General features: G+C 36.8%; 1 long non-coding RNA gene across 3 annotated transcripts in view; it reads left to right on the top strand.

Annotated features, from left to right (window-relative positions):
• LOC127987404 (uncharacterized) overlaps positions 1-18,672 on the top strand; it is a 70,888-nt gene extending 52,216 nt beyond the window's left edge. For all 3 annotated transcript variants that reach the window (XR_008161195.1, XR_008161198.1, XR_008161197.1), the window contains one exon: positions 18,256-18,672. This is a non-coding gene — a long non-coding RNA (uncharacterized LOC127987404). The remainder of the gene's footprint in view (positions 1-18,255) is intronic.
• Positions 18,673-19,390: the final 718 nt, after the last annotated feature.

Below are 19,390 nucleotides of genomic sequence, written 5' to 3'. Positions count from 1 at the left end.
CGACTGCTCTCAAACAAGAATTTATGTCACCCCAGACCTCCTCTCAGTCCCTTGCATCCTTCATTATATGTGAGTTAGATGACGGATGAATAGATTGATGGGTAGAAAGATGGGTTGGGTGGATGGATGGATAGATAGATAGAAGAGTAAATAGATATGTAGATGGGTAAAAACATGGATGGATTGATGGATGGTGAATAGATGATTAATAGATAATGGATGGATGGGTAGACGGATAAATAAAAGCTAGAAAGATGGATTGATGGATGGATAGAATGATGGGTTGAAAACCAATGGATGGATGGACATACAGATGATGGATAGATGAATGCATTGATGAATAGATTGATAGGTCAAAAATTGGTGGGTAAATGGATGGATCGAAGAGTAAATAGATATGTAGATTGGTGGAAACACTGATGAATGAATGGAGAGATGGACAGACAATTGATAGATTAATGGTAGATGGATGGATGATGGATAGAAAGATAGGTGGCTTGATGGATGACAGATGACATGATAAACGGATTATGGATGAAAAGAAGAAAGGAAGAGTAAATGGATATGTAAATGGATGGAAACATTGGATGGATGGATGGATGGATGGATGGATGGATGGATGGACTGATGGGTCAAAAATGATAGGATGGATGGATAGATAGAAGGGTAAATATGTAAATGGGTGGAAACATTGAATTGAGGGAAAGATGGATATACTATTGATAGATTGATGGATAGATAGACAGGTAGAAAGATGGGTGGATGGATCCAAACTGGGTGGGTAAATGGATGGATAGAAAAGTATATATGTTAATAGGTATAAACATTGATTGATGGATGGAAAGATGGATAGACAAATGATAGATAAATTGATGGGTAGTTAAATGGATGATAGATACTGAAGATTGATGGATAAAAGATGGGTGGGTGGGTAGATGGATGAACAGATGATAGATTGACTGATAGATGGACAGACTAATGGTTTGAAAAATGGATGATGGATAGGTGGATGGTCAACAGATATGTAGAAAGTTTGGTGGGTAGGTAGATAGATAGAATGATAGATGTATATAGATATCTTAAAGCCAAAGGCAGGAAGAGACTCATCAGTGTTTTCTGCTCGGAGTCAAGTGATAATCGTCTCTCAGACGGCCTTGTCCTCTCTTTTCACTCTGCCTGGTTTTGAATACTCTGAATTTAGACATGCGAGTGTAGCAGCACTCAAGGGTCATTAGAGACGTGGCGTCTTCAATCAAGCCTGCGACCCAGTAACACAGCCAAAGAAAAAACGAATGATCTGTTCACACAATGTCTCCACAACTACTTTTACCAAGGTTTCCATGAACCGCAGAGGGAAATGTCATGCTAATAATATTTCACCTGATATAGTAATTCTGTGGGCCTCTGTAATCTCTAACGTCTAGAGTTATTCTGAAGTAAAGCCACAAGAGACTGTGCTGAATTTACCACACTTGGGACTGCATCATTATTATAATGATAAAAAAAGGTTTATTATTGTTAATGATAAATATAATTATTATAATTTGTTATTATTTGAACATGGCTCGTCCAGTCAGAGGTGCTTTAAAATGTAACATTCCCCACCCCAAAAACAGTGTAATTTAATACCTTACCTGTAAAACCCTTTTTCTCTCATCAGCACATGCAAAGGTGTCAAGATATGAAAGATGATGTTAGGAGATCATCAAGACGACCAATTAGAATCCATTACCTGAAACAATGCGCGGTGTCAAGCGCTCTGCAATTAGTACCGCGCTGTAATTAACTCTGAGCTATTCTGGACTAATGCCTGGTGCGGAATCATGCAAATATTTTTCTTCATTAATATCGCAAATGATCCCTGAGGAGTGTAATTTTCCTTGCACTAATGTCACGACTGGAGAATTTTAGTGACGTGTGTTCACGCAGTAAATCCATTGATTTTAGAGTTGTGTCGCCACTTTACACGAATAGTTCACCCCAAAAAAATTATTTGCTGAAAATATACTTACCCTCAAGCCAACCAAGATGTTTGTTTCTACATCAGATTTGGAGAAATGCAGCATTCAATCACTTGCTCACCAATGGATCCTCTGCAGTGAATGGGTGCCGTCAGAATGAGAGTCCAAATACCTGATAAAAACACCACAATATTCCACAAGTAATCCACAATTAAGATGTTTTTAACTAAAATATAAGTCTGTAATCGATAAATAATGATTCCTCCAGTGAAAAAGTCCATCTCCTGTTGTCTCTCCAGCAACATGTGTTTAGAGGTATTTGGGCTTGTAGATGGTGCTTGATCTGTGCAGATTTCTCTCCTGATTCAGACCAGATCACACTTGGACTTGTGGACTACATCAGCTGTTTGGACTCTTATTCTGACGGCACCCATTCACTGCAGAGGATCCATTGCTGAGCAAGTGATGGAATGCTGCATTTCTCCAAAAATAATGAAGAAACAAACTCATCTGCATCTTGAATGACCTGAGGGTGAGGACATTTTCATTTCAGGGTGAACTATTCCTTTAGGTCCTAAAGCAGAGCCACTGCACGCAAATCAAACAGAGTTCATTTTTCCTGCTGGTTTTATATGAAGCCCTACAGGAAATCAAATCTGTCTAATCTCAAGCCCTCCACCCCATCTCTTTCCACCGGCTGTATTTGTCTCTCTTATCTTCTCCGAGTCAATTACTGGATCAAACAGGTCGGTTAGGTACAGCTGTTGGAGGCGGACACAAGCTTTGGATCTGATACGGTATTCCATCAGTTATTCTGCGGGTCAAATGGGAGGCCACGCATCTTCTGTCAGCTACAGCTAATGCTCCGCTAATTACTCCTACTGTAGATACCAAAGGCCAAAATTGCCGAATACATGGAAAAATTCAGGAAATGTTTAGTTCGTGGAAGGCAGTTTTAGCATAATGGTCTCAGGGTAGAAGGCTTTTGATGGGTAATGACCTCTTGTACCGCTTTAGAAACATACAGATCTTCTATTTGTAGACATTTTCTTCTTTTTCATCCATCAGTCTCTTTCAATTACATCTTTTATAGAGCTCTGAGAGGACATGGGTCATGGACAGTGCACAAAAATTCACAGGACCTTAGATCTCATCGGCTAGGACTTAAAAGGCATATGTAGAACCTTGAGGCACTTCCTGAATCCATTAATTTTACCACCAAACCAATGTGTATTTAAAGGTTTTGCAGATTTTGTGCGACTTTTATTGAGGTTAAGTAAAGCTGGTAAAGGTGTGGACACATTTACTGCTGCTTGGCAAAATTTCACTGGTAAATTCCAATAATTTCAGCGGGAATCCAAGCAATCAGGAGTTTTGCATTAAGGCAAAACATTTCCTTACGCAGATTTCACAAGTGGTTCAAGTTGGTCACACAAATTCGCAGAAATTTCGCAAATGTGGCCACACTTAAACAGAAAATGATGAGTCTGATTTAAATGCTGCCTAATTGCTTTCTTTCTCTCTCTCTCTCTCTCTATATATAATGACTATTACAATTAAAATAAAGACCATTTAATAATAAAATACAACAATAAAAAGCAATTAAAATTATAAATTAAATAGTGGTGATGAGAGATTTATAAAATATACAGTATATTAAAATAGTGATCAAAATGTTTAAAAAATGTATAGAGTCAATGCTAATAAATAATAAACAGTACATTTTATATATATATATATATATATATATATATATATATATATATATATATATTTGTTTTCATATTTTAATACTCAAATAAAAAAATAATACCATTATAAATAATTTTATAGTTTGATTAATTAGTGTTTATTTATTGGGCTTTATTGTATGATGCACAACATAATTTAAATATTTAGCTTTGTAATTTATTGTATTTCAACTAACAATACAAGAAAAAAAAGAATAGAAGAGCACTATTTCTGTTTACAGATTCAGAGGCTTCCCTGGTATCAAAGTCAAACCACCTAGCAACCACCCATAACAGCCTAGCAACCAAACAGCATCGCCCTTGCAATCACCACAACACCCTATCATCATGGCACAGATCCTAGCATGTGGCCATCTTCAGAAAACGTCGCAGTAGTGTTCAAGACTGTGATGTTTCATGTTTAATTTAGCCGCAACGTGCATTCCGGGAAACGCGAGAGTTCAGGAGCTTCTGAGAAGAGATTGCTTCAGCGCGCACTTCTAAACTCGAGCGCCCTTTCTCCTTGTCGTTTCTTTCTCTTTGTTATTTGCAGTAAAGCTCACTGATGTCTTCCGAGGGACCGACTGATCAGGACGCGCGCGCCAGTGTGAAAGATCAGAATAGCGAGCGTCCTCGTTCGATCTCTGGACTTACAGTGTGGATATTTTTAGAACACGGTTCCTTTGAAGAGAGAGAATGAAGCTCCAGCTGCTGTCTGATCTCGCGCACTGACCGCGTCCTCGGCGCGCGAACATGAAAGCCGCCTGAAACATTCATGCATTTCAGTCATTCTTGCAGCACAGGGCTGCGTGGCCTTGTATTTATAATGGAGAATATAAATAACGTAAAGAAAACGTTAATTACATCAATAACATCATAGATCCAGACGGCTATGAGTTTATCTTATATAGCCCGTTTACACCAAAGAAAGTTTTAATATAGTTCTAATTCTATAGCTGCTGATAACGACAGAGTAAAGTTATCCTTGAATCATTTTCAAAACTTTTTTTCCAGCCGATGAAGGTTAAAAACCACTGAACCAATAAGAATCCACCCAAGTAAAAAGAGCGCGAATATTTAAATTTTAACTGCGCGCGCATTTAAACAAAAACAAACGTTATTGCCAAGTTGGAGTGGATGCTAATATTATAATTAGTAATTTGTGTGAACTGGCTTTTATTATTCATACAGTGAATTTCACTTGAGCAGTGAGCAATTTCATGCCTTTACAAAAGAAAGAAAAAAACAAGTTTTAGGCAAACTTATGAGCTGTAAAGAAGCAAAATTTGCTCTTGACACAAAGATTGTATCAAAAGTTGATTTGAGACACTATTGTGGCTCGTATCATACACATCCTTCATGGACAGGCAATCCCAGAATGCATGACAATTATCTCTGTGTGGAAACCATACAAAATGGTGGACGAGGCAGGAGGTATGTGTAACTTGATAAATAAATGACTAAAAGCATCATTAAAATGTTCAGTCTAACTGAAAATGCACCATTTTATCAAATATATGTGATTTTATGTATTTTTTTAGGTATTTCTTCTAGTTATTTTTTTTCTGAAATATCTCATTTTCTAGACATGGGTCTTTTGTAGACTGTGAAGTCTATAGGATGATTAATAAAACATGATGCAAAATTGGTGTCGGAGTCCTGGATTCTATATTCATCTAAATAAATGACCAAAAAAAATATACATTGAAGTGAATCACACACGATCAGAAGACAATGAAGATAATAAATTATAGCACATTTTATACTTAATTCCCTAGTGTGACGGTGGTACATGGGGCCGTGATGTATCTCACCACACCAGGTTCATTTTAATATTCAGGATATATATAAAAGCATGGACAGGATTGGAGAGAGAACTCGTAAAACTAGACACTCCAGAGTAAAACGTTTTTTCTTTTTTACTTCATTATCCTCCACCTGCGTTTGGCTTTTGATTGAGGTGATGAGCCTGAACGGGGAATGTGCTCTCGCGCACTTGTTTGCCATTCATTTTGTAATTCCTCTGCTGCTACAGTTCTCATCGCATTCAGCTCCACTGTTATTGAAGCTACAATAATTCTATTATGGAGACAAAAGCCAGAGATCCGTCAGGAAGCCAGCGAAGTGGATTGTGCTGAGGTCTGAATAAGAATAGAGAGAACGTCATCATATATTGTGTGACTAACACTATTTTAACCTAGCAGTAAAGAAAAGCAAGTACAAAATATGTAAAAAGAGGGTGTTTATGGGTGATTCTTCAATTTTTCTCAAACTCTTTTTCAGGTGTTGAAGCATGTGACTCGGAATAATATGTTCACAGCCTTAACTTAGAGTGGATAATTTTTTTAAACACAAAGTTATAAAAATAACTACCTACTGCTAAAATGTTTAATAAACCTACTGTTTCTGAAGTAATTTTTTTTTTAATTCAAGCAAATAGTTTGATTAGTTTGGCGATGACATCTAATAAAGTTACTGACAGATCGTGACGCAAAAAAATTTGATTCCCTCCTCATTTACATTATAACTTAATTGCTTTATGAAACAATTGTTTTTCTTTTTGGTGCGATTGTAATACTGGAAAACAATAAAAAAAAATATATATATATCCATATATCCAATATATATACACCAGTAGGTAGCGCTGTAATTCTGCCAATATGTGCATAAGCCTTATGCGCGGTATACAAACAAACAGTACATTTTATTAATCTGTCTTAATATTAGTTAATAAAAAGAAAATCGTTCAGTGTTTTGTTCATGTTTTTTTTTCTGTTACATAACATAGCGGTGTCTGACTAGTGGCGAGACATGGGCCGATGACGTCATTGTTTCAGAAAATATACAGATTTGCTGTCTACATGAAAACGCAAGGGTGGAATTTTCAGATTTATCCACTCTGGAACCCGGATTTAAAAAATATCGGTTTCACCAGATCCATGTGTACAAAACGCCTGTACGATAAAAAAATATAAGCGTATACAGGTAAACGGCCTCAAGCTTAACAAAGCACTGGTTAACGTAAATTAAATTTATGTATGTTTTATATATCTTCACTGCAGACTTCCTGCTTTACTCACGGACCCCTGGTTGAAAGATCTCATCAAAGCACATCATGCGGTCGCATTAAAGCTGGACGCTCTATGCGAGGGAAATGCTCTGAAATGACCTGTATGTCACACAATCATCCCCCATCCTCATCTGTGGCCTGATATAATGTGTTTTACAGTGTGTAAAGTCCACACAGCAGTGCTGTGAGCAATATAAGCTGCTTTAACTGATGATATTTGCACAAGCTCTCGATTTCCTTGAAGCTTCGTTTGAGTGTACGAATGTTCTCTTAGGTTTATATTGCATGTTGGCATGGTAAAGGTCGGACCTTGATAGCTCAGTGAAAATGGAATAATTTCACTGATATGTTTTTGATATTAAAGTGCTCTGTATCCAAATACGATACTGAATAATAACAATCACTATATTTATACATTTACTAAAGAATTTGTGGATGTTAGTCTGTGAAAGACTTGCCACCGCAATGCTAGGGTGTTCTGGATGGTTACTGGGTTGTTCTGGGTGGTACGATGGTGCTTTAGGTAGTTACTAGGTTGTTTTGGGAGGTTTCTGGTTTGTTTGTAGGGTGTTCTGGGCGATCACTACAGTAGGGGGTTTCTGGTTAGTTTGTAGGGTGTTCTGGGCGATCACTACAGGGGGTTTCTGGTTAGTTTGTAGGGTGTTCTGGGCGATCACTACAGTAGGGGGTTTCTGGTTAGTTTATAGGGTGTTCTGGGCGATCACTACAGTAGGGGGTTTCTGGTTAGTTTGTAGGGTGTTCTGGGCGATCACTACAGTAGGGGGTTTCTGGTTAGTTTGTAGGGTGTTCTGGGCGATCACTACAGGAAGGGGTTTCTGGTTAGTTTGTAGGGTGTTCTGGGCGATCACCACAGTAGGGGGTTTCTGGTTAGTTTGTAGGGTGTTCTGGGCGATCACTACAGTACGGGGTTTCTGGTTAGTTTGTAGGGTGTTCTGGGCGATCACTACAGTAGGGGGTTTCTGGTTAGTTTGTAGGGTGTTCTGGGCGATCACTACAGTAGGGGGTTTCTGGTTAGTTTGTAGGGTGTTCTGGGCGATCACTACAGTAGGGGGTTTCTGGTTAGTTTGTAGGGTGTTCTGGGCGATCACTACAGGAAGGGGTTTCTGGTTAGTTTGTAGGTTGTTCTGGGTGATCACCACAGTAGGGGGTTTCTGGTTAGTTTGTAGGGTGTTCTGGGCGATCACTACAGTAGGGGGTTTCTGGTTAGTTTGTAGGGTGTTCTGGGCGATCACCACAGTAGTGGGTTTCTGGTTAGTTTGTAGGGTGTTCTGGGCGATCACGACAGTAAGGGGTTTCTGGTTAGTTTGTAGGGTGTTCTGGGCGATCACCACAGTAGGGGGTTTCTCGTTAGTTTATAGGGTGTTCTGGGCGATCACCACAGTAGGGGGTTTCTGGTTAGTTTATAGGGTGTTCTGGGCGATCACCACAGTAGGGGGTTTCTGGTTAGTTTGTAGGGTGTTCTGGGCGATCACCACAGTAGGGGGTTTCTGGTTAGTTTGTAGGGTGTTCTGGGCGATCACCACAGTAGGGGGTTTCTGGTTAGTTTGTAGGGTGTTCTGGGCGATCACCACAGTAGGGGGTTTCTGGTTAGTTTGTAGGGTGTTCTGGGCGATCACCACAGTAGGGGGTTTCTGGTTAGTTTGTAGGGTGTTCTGGGCGATCACCACAGTAGGGGGTTTCTGGTTAGTTTGTAGGGTGTTCTGGGCGATCACTACAGTAGGGGGTTTCTGGTTAGTTTATAGGGGGTTCTGGGAGATCACTACAGTAGAGGGTTTCTGGTTAGTTTGTAGGGTGTTCTGGGCGATCACCACAGTAGGGGGTTTCTGGTTAGTTTGTAGGGTGTTCTGGGCGATCACTACAGTAGGGGGTTTCTGGTTAGTTTATAGGGGGTTCTGGGAGATCACTACAGTAGAGGGTTTCTGGTTAGTTTATAGGGGGTTCTGGGAGATCACTACAGTAGGGGGTTTCTGGTTAGTTTATAGGGTGTTCTGGGCGATCACTACAGTAGGGGGTTTCTGGTTAGTTTATAGGGGGTTCTGGGAGATCACTACAGTAGAGGGTTTCTGGTTAGTTTATAGGGGGTTCTGGGAGATCACTACAGTAGGGGGTTTCTGGTTAGTTTATAGGGGGTTCTGTGAGATCACTACAGTAGGGGGTTTCTGGTTAGTTTATGGGGGGTTCTGGGAGATCACTACAGTAGGGGGTTTTTGGTTAGTTTATGGGGGGTTCTGGGAGATCACTACAGTAGGGGGTTTCTGGTTAGTTTATGGGGGGTTCTGGGAGATCACTACAGTAGGGGGTTTTTGGTTAGTTTATAGGGGGTTCTGGGAGATCACTACAGTAGGGGGTTTTTGGTTAGTTTGTAGAGTGTTCTGGGTGATCACTATAGTAAGGGGTTTCTGGTTAGTCATTTATGTTTTAGTATAATTATGCACGCTATACCAGGTGCAGTTCTAAACCTTTTTTCGGTGGGTTTCAGCCCCCCATCTATAACCTTAGCCCCCCCAAATTATCTTTATGGTCAGGCCAGTGCTGCTTCCTAAAAATGTTTTTCATTCTCACGTTTTTTAAGTCTTGTCAGTTTAAACAAAGTCATTTAAAGCCATTTAAGCACAAGACATCTCAATGCGTTATGCATGCACCTTTGATAAAGTGTTACTGTGCGCACCGCACACACATCTGAAGTGCACAAACAGATAGTCTCAGACAGCAGGAGAATACCAGTGGCTGTCTTCACAAGTATCCTTGTAAGCACAGTTGGTTGTTTTAGGTGAACGTGAACAGTAAGGGGGGGGGGGGGGGTGAAATTAGACAAATGTGGGGGGTGCATGCCCTAAAACCCTGTTCTAGGTGATCACTACAGTAGGTGGTTTCTGATTAATTGCTATGGTGTTTTGAGTGTTTACTAGGATGCTTTTAGAGTGTTCTGGGAGGTTACAAGGCTGTTATGTGCAGTTACTAGAGTAAGTAGTTATTCTGGGGAGTTACAAGGGTGCTCTAAGTGGTTACTAGGGTGTTTTGGGCAATTACTAGGGTTCTCTGACTGGTTTCTATGTTGTTCTGGGCAGTAACTATGATATTTTAGGTATTTACTAGGGTGTTCTGGGTAGTTTCTAGGGTAATCTGGTGGATCACAACAATGGCTGGTTTCTGGTTAGTTACTAGGCTGTTCTGGGTGGTTTTAGATATTTTATGGGTGGTCGCTAGGATGTCCTGGGTGGTATCTAAGCTGTGATCACTACAGTGTGTCTGGTTAGTTACTAAGGTGTTCTGAGTGGTTACTAGAGTGTTCTAGGTGATCATTACAGTAGGTGGTTTCCAGGGTGTTATGAGTGACTTTCAGGGTGATAACTAGAGTAGCAGTATAAGGCAGTTTCTACAGTAGTGGATGCTAGGGTGTTTTGGGTGGTTTCTGTGGTGTTCTGGGGTGGATACTAGGGTGTTCTGGGCAGTTTCTACAGTAGTGGATACTAGGGTGTTTTAGGCGGTTTCAGGGTGCTCTGGGTTACTTAGTGATACTACTGGTCAGTCATCTTCCTCAAATCCCTCTTATGTTCTGGTCTCCAGATATGGTTAGTGTTTATCTTTTCATGAGTCTGTGAGATTGTTTCACCTGTTTAATAGCACACTTGAATAAAACTTTAAAACTCTAAAACTATTTAATAGCCACATGATTTGAGGCATCATTAATTTCTGGAGCACAAAATATGCAGGACAAATTTGGCTGCAGAATGTTGTATTTGCTGTGCAAAAGTAATCGCAGGGATTATAAAAACAGCGCTAATAAACAACAGGCGGCTTAATTCGAGTTAATCATGAAGTTTTCTTTTGGCATCAGCACTTTAATTTTTAAGTTATTGTTTTTCTGTCTTGTTTTCATTTGTTTATTATTTCTGAGTGAATTTTTTGAAAGATGTTTTTTAAGATGGTTAGTGCCTGACAATCTCACAAAGCACCAAATAATCACTCCCGACTTTTCAATGCCGCTCACTGTCGGTCTTTATTAGCGATTCCCTCAGCTGAAACTACCCAAATTACACATAATGAAATCCAATTAACATTTGGAGTCAGCAATTAAGTTGCCTTCCAGAGGCCTGATGTGAAAAGGGAGCTCATGCGGCTGGACGCTTAGCATTAGCTTAAGCGGTGTGTCTGCAAGCCCGCCTCCAAATGTTTACAATCCAATTAATGGCTCCGTTCGTCCTCTGTCTGATTTAAATGCCACGTTCACTGAGAATGTGAAGTAAATCCTGGGAAAAACTTTTATTTTTTCCTTTTAAAGGAACAATTTGCTCTTAAATAAAGCTTTTGTCTTTATCTGTCCGTCCCCATGTTCTGTTCCAGAACCATCTGTTGTTTTCACTCTGTACAAAACGAGAAGGAATTTATGCAATCTTGGTCTGTCGAGCCCAAAAAAGGACAAGAAATGTATGGCTTCTGAAGATGTGAAAAATAGCACCTATTTCTTTTTTGTAGTGGTTATTGATAATTAGTTTTTTTTTAAACCAATTGAATGAAATATAAAAATATATATATATAATAAAAGTTTTTTTCATTTTTTAAAGTAGTAAGCAGTCACAACAATTTCTTTCTGTCCTATCAACAAAAATGCACAAAATAAAAATAAATAAATAACCTAGTAAAACTAATATGCTGCTGTGCTAATTTATTTAATTAGATTAAACAGTATAACATTTTAATTAATTTAAGAAAAAAAAAATTTCTTAAATTGATTTTTTTAAATAAAATATTTAGTTAAAATGTTTTAATTAAATGTATTTTATTTGTTCTAAACTAGTAAGCTAGTATGTTTTATGTTTATTTATTATTATTTATAGAAAACGTACTATCAATTAATATTTTTAAATACATTTTTTATTCAATATTTAAAAGAAAATGCCAAATTATATATTTTATTTGTTCCAAACTATTACGTTTTTTTTTTCTATGCAGTAGATTATTTGTGCACGAATATATATTTATTAAATATTTGTATTTATATTTGAGTTAAAATATATATTTTATGAAATCAACTTTAATAAATATTAAAAATAAAATGTATTTTATTTGTTCTAAACTAGTAAGCTAGTGTGTTAATTTATTATTATTTATAGAAAATGTACTATTATCATTCATTTATATTTTTAAATCGATTCTTATTCAATATTTAAAAGAAAATGCCAAATTATATATTTTATTTGTTCCAAACTATTATGCAGTTTTTTATTATTATTTATGCACAAATATATAATGATTAAATATTTGTATTTATATTTGAGTTAAAATATATATTTTATGAAATCAACTTGAATAAATATTAAAAATAAAATGTATTTTATTTGTTTAAAGCTTGTATACTGTTGTTTCATAAAACATTCATAAATAATTAATGAAGAACAGTGGTTTTGATTTGCATTTTTAACCTCCCATAAGTTGACATAGAATCAAAATCACGTTGCTCATGGCGTGAGCTGCTGAAAAAACCAGGAAGACACATGGAAATGGTAAAAGACGTTTGTATAGTGCGTGCTTACATAGACCAATGATTAAAAACAGATGCTCCCTGAGTAATTATCGTGCTAACCTCCCCTAATGGTTGATTTAATAATTCATATAATCATTAGGTGAAAATAGGTGCTATTCGAAGCCTGTCTTGTAACGTTGTGTCTCAGGTAGCTCGTGCACGTTACGGACAGCATCTTATGTCACCGTCTCTCTCCGTGAAGGACAAAGCCCTTCCCTTCATGGCTTTTAAAGTGCATTAGACCGTCATCCCTGATCCAGCTCTCTCTTTTTTGTCCGTCTGAGACAGGAAGCTCGGCGTGGGTTAAAAGGCTCTTGCCCCTCTATCAGTCCCTCTCCAGCTCTTTGTCGAGAGGCTCGGCAGGGAAAAAAGGGTTTGATGTAGTGACTTGAGAGCAATTCTCTGAGTCTTGAAATCAGTGCGGCCCATCTGATCTCCCCGAGCCTCTGCCAGCGACGCCAGCGACCAATCAGAAGTTAGTATCAGTGCGGACAAGACAGCACCTGACCTCCTGTCTCGAAACGCCACCGTTCCTCTGGATTTGAGTTGATAAATAAAGCCAGGGAGAGAGAGGGGGGAGACAGCATTACCGGGAATGAGAAAACACTCTTTTTAGTTTGACGGAGGTCGGATCTGGCGAGTGTCCCGGGCTTCTTACTTCAGCAGGTATCTGCTCCATCTGGCTGATTCCTTTCTGATCGTATCGGCTCCAGAGGAACAGGTTTGTTTCGAGAATACATCAGGACAGCAGAGATGGCTGTAGATACAGAGCTGTGAGGGCAGGCCGGGGCTTATCAGGGCTCTGCAGATCAGTGGGCGGGGCTTGAGGGTGACGACCAATCAGAACCTTGTTTCACTTATTAAAGAAGAACATATTGGGGATTTATAGGGCTTTCTGTATAGTGCTTTTAGTGTCTGGTCCTTCGATCTCTGAATTCAAACTGCAAACTCACAATTAAGATGTAGTATTATTATTATTAATAGTACTATATTTTGAGTTTTTGTTTTAATTTGGTTTTATTTTGTTATTATTTTATCTCTAATGTCCCATTAAACTCATAATTTAACTCAAAACTCAAAACTAAATCTGAATTATATTAGTAATACTAAAATAATAATACTAATAATAATCTCAATTATTGAAATAAAAAAGTACAATAACATTATTATTATTTAATTATTCTTAATTATTATTATTATTAAACCAAACTTGCTTTAAAAATTGTATTATTTATTTTATGGATTTATTCTGATATCATTCTTCTTCTTATTATTATTATTATTATTACTCTAATCTTATAATTAAACTAAAATATTTGTTTATTTTTTATTTGTTTTTTATTTTGAAAAAATATTATTAAACTAATTATCTCGCTATAACTAACCTTTAGAAGATTTTGATTTTGGATTTAGTTTGATATTATTATTATTATTATTATTATTATTATTATACAGATCAAATATTTTGTTTGCTTTTTATTTATTTGGAGATGATGATGATTATTATTATTTGTCCAATGAAACTCATAATTAAACTAAAAATATTATTTGTATATATTAATTGGTTTTTAGATTATTATTATGATTATGATTATCTCAGTCCTCTACTTTCATAAGAAAATATCTATTTAGCTCAAAGAAAATTAATATCACCAATGATGCCTTATAATAAAATCTTTTGATTTACTTTAACACACAGTAGTTTTTGGCGAGGCTGATTTAAATGACATTATAAATGAGTTGGATACAACTGGAATATTTGAAGTAAAATAATAGGCAAAGATAATTAGATTTTTCTCCAATGCATAAACAAGATAAATAAACAAGAGATTAGAAGGTTTTACCTCGTCAAATTTGATCAAAAGCTAAAATTCATCAGTTAGTGTGTAAGACCTGAAAACAAATCTCTCTGAAAATCATAGCACAGTTGTTGTGGCTTTCATAGCTTCAAAAGCATCGTCTGAATGAAATCTCTCAGGTTCTCCATCTGAAACACTTTCAGAAACGAGAGCGTTGTGTCATTAGTCCTCATTAATATTCAACGAGTGCACTTATCTCAGATGAACACAGATGACGGATCTATCAGAAAGTCATAACGAATGATAAATCATGCTGTTGTCCTTCGTTTCTGCATGTTGCGTGGTTTAATTAGTCTAAATTGGGAGCAGAAGAAAATGAATAAAGATGATCGCTGGAGTTATGGCGTAGCTCTGGTGGAACTGAAATATACTGATGTTTTAGCGGTGTGATTATTGTAATTAATGCGCAGATGATGACCTTTGCGCATGGGCTTTAAGGCGTGAGAGATAAAAATGACTTAATCACCAAAATACTCAAGTTTTCAATCGGTCAGATTGAACTACGTGTGGTAAAGTGTCGTCTGATTTGTGAACTGAATTAATGGTGAGTTTTTGGTTTGACTTTTTTATAATATATTAGTATAGGGCCACATAGAAGTGACAGAAAACAAAGTTGGGGGGGGGGGATTCGGGAAAGATCCTGGAGCTGGGATTCGAACTTGGGACACCTGTAGCACAATGTTGTCGCGAAAAAAATATGTCGGCATGCTCCCCGTAAGGCTATCGGCGCCAACAATTGAGCGTTTCATGATTCTCAGCCTTTTTAGTCTGTAATATTACTGTTTAACTAATTGAATGACGTGCTTTTAGTTATATTTATGTTCATGGTAGAGCAGCGTGAACATGCTTCAAAACATCTTTTTTTCCCCTAGCTCCCCGTAAGTCGCGCGTGTTTGGAATGACATGAGTGCGAGTAAACCATGACAGGATTTTCATTTCGGATGAACAATTCCCAGAAAAATGACTTTAAAGTCTTCAATTTTGCAGAATAATATCGCTCATAATATTGCTCTCACCCCACGTTCGCTTCAAACAAATACGGTTTCGGGTAGCCGAGAAGCATTTGCCATGGCCTCCTAACAAAGACGGATGTCTCTCGTTCAGAGGAGCTGATGGAGAGCCTGTCATATGAAGTGAGATCACGGAGGTCTGTTGGCGCACCAGCAGGGGAGCGTATTTTTTAATAAAGGAAGAGTGTGTGTTTCCCGGTCTGACAGGCACATGCGCCACGCTGAGTCTGTACGCCACAGTCTGTTGCGTGGGCTCCTTTCTGAATGAGAGCGAACAGGCCCGCTCTATTTGCTGTCCATCTCTCGTCCACTCTTTGTCATCAGCATCCCGAGTTTATTTCCTAGAGGTACTTCTTTTGAAGCACTCAAAATTCAATTACAGGGTAATCCTTTGATTTGCGGAGCCGCAGATCTCCGGGAAGGCTTGGAAAGAAAATGAGGAAAGGAGATTCACGAACTGCGAAATATGACTAATATAGTGCCTGTTTATTAGCAAATTTGAAACTGTGGATTCCCAGGTTAAGTTACTCTGAATAAAATATATTTTTGACACACAGGATACACCTTTAGCATCATTTCTCAATGTGCAGAGTCCTCCATTGCTTTAAATAAGAAACCCTTGGCGTCAGCGTGCAGAAGCAAAAGGGTCTGGGAATTCTGACATCATAATTAAATTAGATATTGGGTAATAATATTGCATACATGTTGGGGTGACACAACAGTTTAGTTTATATTACATTATTTACTCATTTATGAGCATGTAATGCAAACCCCTGCCCCTAAACCTACCATTTGTCAATAAACATGAGATATAAAACCCAGATACAACTACAGTTATAATTTATAAAAATAAAAATAAAGGCTTGTGTCAGCCTTGGTGGTGAAATGCTATTGGGTTTTGAACGACTGTGTCATGCGTTAACGGAGTGGGATACTTTTCAGCATTTAAAACCTTATGTTTTACTCTTTTCTTTGCATAAAGATATTGTATGGCCGTAGAAGACTTGGAATGCAAGAAGGCTTGTTTGTCATGCTTTTAAGGGTTAAACTGCTTATTTGTTGTCGGTAGATGCAATAAAAACCTGTGACTGTACTTTTATTTGCCTGTAACGTGTTTTATATTGTTCAGAAGTGGGTAGGGTAGGTTTAGGGTAGGGTGCTCTAAAGAAAATACACATTTATATAAAATTATTTCTATTTTTTTTTTTTTTTTTACAAATGCATGAAAACCATTACGTTAAGACAAACGACTGAAAACAAAGGAGGGCTCTGCACATCGAAAAATTACACTAAAAGGATATCTCTGTTTGTCTGAAAATGATGCTAAAGGAGTACCAACACCAAGGGGTCCTGACCAAGCATCAATATGTGAGGAGTTGGGAGTGAGAACGTGTTGCTAGCAGTTTAACGCAACTGAAAATGTAGCATTAGCAGAAATAAGCTATAAAAATGTCCTTACAATTAAATCAAAATAATAATTATTAACCAGTTCATTCTAAGGAATTATACAAATGAAATGGCTCAAAAATGGCACTATTTGAATCCGAGATGTATTTATACCATTTTGTTGTTGTGCTTTGATAACTAGTTGCGCAAAAGTTGTACTATTTTCAAGTGAGAGCCGCTACGGTCACGCAAGTGAAACATTTTAGTACTTTTAGAAAGTTTAACTAAGGCTGCTTAAGGCCTTGATATCTTACTTAGCATAGACGATTCTGTACCTTTCTCTCAATCCAGAGACCTGAGTGGTTCATGCTTAGGTTTTGGAGCTAGCACGCTAGTTTTGCGTGACTAGCGAGGTCTAGCCAAGTAAAAGCAGTGTTTGTTTTGAAGGTTGTTTGTGAGTGCGGTGGAGGAGACCCATGTTGGGGCGTGATGCTGGAGGTGGTGGGGTGGGCTGGTCTGTTTTGATAGATACAGAAAGCACGTTAGTCCCACAGCAATTAGCTGCTTCTCCGCTAGAGCCGAGCTGTCAGGCTGATGAAGTCTCTCTGGCCTCGGCTGTCAAGACGTCCTGAAGGAGTCCAAACAAATGCTTCCATCCATGTGTTTGCTTTGTGTTTGACCTGCTCTCTGGCTCCTCTTAACTGGATTGTAACAAAACTGAATCGCACTCCTCAGAGGCTTTAACGCTAACATCACCCGCACAACATTTACCCGCTGTTCTTTTGTAGAGACTTTTGTAGTGTTTTCATTTTCGTGAAGTCCACTTCAAAATCAATCAGGTTCTCAAATATGTACATTTAGGACTAAATAGTTTTTTAACTATTAGCTATAATTGCTTTTTTAGGATTAGCTATAATGTTTAGGTTAGTTATCAGTAGATAAGTTATTATATATGTAATCTCAATCATAATATATTATTTAAATATTGATTTTGTTGAGGATATTTTCGTCGCTTTTGGGTAGTTGGTTATTTTGTGTGACAATTTTCATTACAATTTCCCCTAAATTCTCATTATTGTGCAATAACAATTTTATAAATATATTATTTAAATTGTAAAGTACATTACAGTAAAGTCAGTTGTTTTGCCTTTAAACGACTTTTTTAGAAATAACTGCATGAGATTAGCAAGAAGCTAGTCTTGAAACAAGTTCCCAATGACACTCCAAATTATGTTACTCAGAAACAGGATTGTGTTTAGCGCTAATGCTAAGTATATTGTGGTTAGCAAGGATGGAGATTATACTAGCGCACCAACTTGTTTTGTTCAACTTGTTGAAACTTGTTTGAAATCTGGTATGAAAAACGTTAAAACGTAAATGGTATTACAGTTTTTTTTTTTTATACAGAAGAGTAAAATTAATATTATCCAATCAGATTTCACATGCTCATCGTTGATGTAAAATGTGACGATTTTATATATATATATATATATATATATATATATATATATAATTATTATTTTTTTTTTTTTTCAAATCTTAAATTTTTGAACCTAATCATGTATTTTTAATATAATGTGAATTTTATATACAAATATGATTTTATTGCGATAGAATCACATTAAATGATCAATTTTGTGGTAAAACATGTTTTTTCAGCCTCACCAGAACTAACTGTTCTTTTTTTCTCGCAGAAGCATCAGCTAAATCCAGCCTGCCATATTAACTGGCCGCGAGGACAAGTGAGGCACTTAATCTGCCATCCTGAATCGCGTGCAGACGAGCGGATGGGTACCAGACTCCTGCCTGGAGCACAAGAGGGTGGAACGGGGCGGTCCTGGTGTCCGGCAGTGGTCGATACTCACGCCAGGAGGACTGAAGGGTGCACCGCAGGCCGGCCGGCGTTACAGTATGTGTGAATGTTTGCAGCTGACCGTAACAAACCGCTGTGGATCTTTGAGCTGTAGGTGCACTGATCTTATGTGAGGACATGGTGTTGAACAGGAGTGCGATGAAGCGTGACGACTGCCAAGAGATGTCTGGATCTCTGCTTTCTGTGCTTCAAGTATAAATGTGACTAAATCACATTTTATTCACATGTAATTCAAAATGAACATAGAGAATAATATATGATAATTTGCATAAAAAAAAAAAACATGTTTTTGGCAGGAGCTATTTTTTTTGTGACGTTATTTTCATGAACATTTCATGAATTACATTTTTTTCAACTTTATTAAAAAATAAAAACCGAATGAATACTATTTTTTAAGACAAGAAATATAATGTTATGCATAAACAAAATGTATTTACAATAAAAACAAATTTTTTTTTTAGGAAAATAATATTTTAGGCATAAAAGTCCTCCACTGTAACATTATTTGCATGTATTTTTCATTACAAATTTTTTTTAATGTACTGTATTTATGCAAATAATATTACATCGCAGGATATATTAATACAAAATATTTTTTATTAATCTTAAAACAAATATTACAATACCATGTATGTGTATATATATATATATATATATATATATATACATAAAAATACTTAAAAAGAAAATATATAAATAAATAAATATATATATATATATATATATACATATATATATATATATATATATATATATATATATATATATATATACATATATATATATATATATATATATATATATATATATATATATTAATTTTTTTTTTTTAAGTATTTTTATGTACTAAATATTGATGGTAATAATGCAGGAAATGTTTCTGGAAACCATTACATTTATGTTTTTAAAAAAGCATTCATTTGTTTTTAAATAAAATACATTTTAAAGTAATAAAT

This window comes from Carassius gibelio, chromosome B22 (assembly GCF_023724105.1).
Source record: "Carassius gibelio isolate Cgi1373 ecotype wild population from Czech Republic chromosome B22, carGib1.2-hapl.c, whole genome shotgun sequence".
NCBI lineage: Eukaryota > Metazoa > Chordata > Actinopteri > Cypriniformes > Cyprinidae > Carassius > Carassius gibelio.
The sequence above is the reverse complement of the archived record's forward strand: the minus strand, read 5'-3'. Positions and strand labels throughout refer to the sequence as shown.